This window comes from Propithecus coquereli, unplaced genomic scaffold (assembly GCF_000956105.1).
Source record: "Propithecus coquereli isolate 6110/MARCELLA unplaced genomic scaffold, Pcoq_1.0 Scaffold370, whole genome shotgun sequence".
In the NCBI taxonomy this organism is placed as follows: Eukaryota; Metazoa; Chordata; class Mammalia; order Primates; family Indriidae; genus Propithecus; species Propithecus coquereli.
The window spans coordinates 673299-675260 of NW_012149397.1; the positions used below are offsets into that span (position 1 = coordinate 673299).

The 1962-nt window shown below is 46.9% G+C and overlaps 1 protein-coding gene and 1 pseudogene across 1 annotated transcript in view; one reads left to right on the forward strand and one right to left on the reverse strand.

The window, feature by feature from the left end:
- Positions 1–1962, reverse strand: part of LOC105816400 (contactin-associated protein-like 3) — a 156860-nt gene that overhangs the window by 44157 nt on the left and 110741 nt on the right. The window lies entirely within an intron of this gene.
- On the forward strand, positions 66–642 carry LOC105816396 (annotated as a pseudogene).

Consider the following 1962-nt stretch of genomic DNA (forward strand, 5'->3'; position numbering starts at 1 on the left):
CCGCCGCCGCGGCTCGGGGGCCCGAGGAGCCCGGCGCGGCCTGGCGCTGCGCGGATGGCCCGGCTCCCGCGGCCGCGCTCCGGCTCCTGCTGGCCCTGCTGGCCGCCGCCGCCGGGAGCCAGGAGCAGGCCCAGAGCACCGACTGGAGGGCCACGCTGAAGACCATCCGCAACGGCGTGCACAAGATAGACACGTACCTACCTGAACGCCGCCTTGGGCCTCCTGGGAGTCGAGGACGGGCTCTGCCAGTACAAGCGCAGCGACGGATCTAAGCCTCTCCCACGTTACGATTATAAACCCTCCCCACCGCCGAATGGCTGTGGCTCTCCACTGTCCGGTGTTCATCTTAATATTGGGATCCCTTCCCTGACAAAGTGCTGCAACCAACACGACAGGTGCTATGAGACCTGTGGCCAAAGCAAGAATGACTGTGATGAGGAGTTCCAGTCCTGCCTGTCCAAGATCTGCCGGGACGTGCAGAAAACACTGGGACTGGCCCAGCACGTCCAGGCATGTGAGAGAACAGTGGATCTCTTGTTTGACAGCGTCACACATTTAGGCTGTAAACCCTACGTGGACAGTCAGCGAGCCGCGTGCAGGTGTCGTTAGGAAGAAAAGACTGATCTTGAAAGAAGATGCTGACAGCTGGTGATAGATGAGGATGGAAGAACATAACCTTTGACAACGAACTAATGTTTTTATAGCATAAAGCTATCGTATTTTGTGAAAAGATTAAGACCTTCCAAGAGTTTATATTTTGATGTTAAATCCCCAAAAACAAAGTGGGGGAGGTAGTGAGGAGGGCACGTCTGCCTTCTCAGGCATCTTCCTGGTAGTGTTGCGTAGTGTGCCAAATTGTCTGACAAGTGTGTGTTAAGGGGAGAATCTTTAAAAAGAAGAATATATAACTCAATTTTCACAACCATATTTACAAAAAAGAGATCAAATATAAAATCCATTATAAGGTCCGTTCAACATCATTTGAAAATATTGGAGATTTTTCACTTATATTAGTAGAAGTATTATTTGTTTACTAGGAAATTTTAAATACACATTTATGCCTGAAAAGAACTGAATTTATTTTTTCTCTAATTACACATAATTTGCTGTTTCTCTTTAGCCCATTGAGCATATAAATAAGTCACACATCTATGAGGACTAGTCACAAGAACAAGGTTTCCATGTCTGTTTCTCTTGTAACATTGGAACCATCATCTGGTTTCCTCCCAGGGAGCAAACCAGGATGTCTAACTATTACGTAATATGCCTGGAAGACGCTGTGAACAAGATTCGGAAGCATAGCCACTGCCATTTTATGAACTACCCATGACAAATGTCATCTTTTGCTATATCCTTTGCCTAAATTGGAGAAAAGATGGATTTAATGAAACAAATGAAAAGTTTAACATCACACACCAGGGCACTATTTGCTCTTATGCTTCGATGTTTATTCCCCAGCACTTGTTTCCCGTGGTGGATTCTAGGATGTTTTTAAAACACTAATTGTGGTCTTAATAAAGATGATTCTTGATACTGTTAAAAAAAAAACGAAACATAATTGACTAACTGCTGGATACTGAGCAAGGACCAGCTGGAGAGATTCAAAATTCCTGGAGTGGGGGCGGCCTTAGAGGGTCCATATGCTTTTGTGAGTTTTACCTCCAAGAGCCCCACCAGGTTCTCAGGGTAAAGACAAGAGAAAAATGTTCTCCCGTCCCCAGCAGGGGGAGGGAAGAAGCCATTTTGAAATAAGCTGAGAACACCCAGCTCTCCTTAGCAACATCCTGACCCCAAAGGAACTAGTATAATAGAGCGGAAAGAGCCTGGGGGAAGGGAAATTCTCAGCCCCAGCTCCTCTAGCTTCCTTTCTCACCCAAGGGAAGGGGCAGGAGGCCGAGAAGCACTGTGAAGGTCACATCCCAGAAAAACAGAGTCCCAAAAAGACTGATCTAATCACAGGAG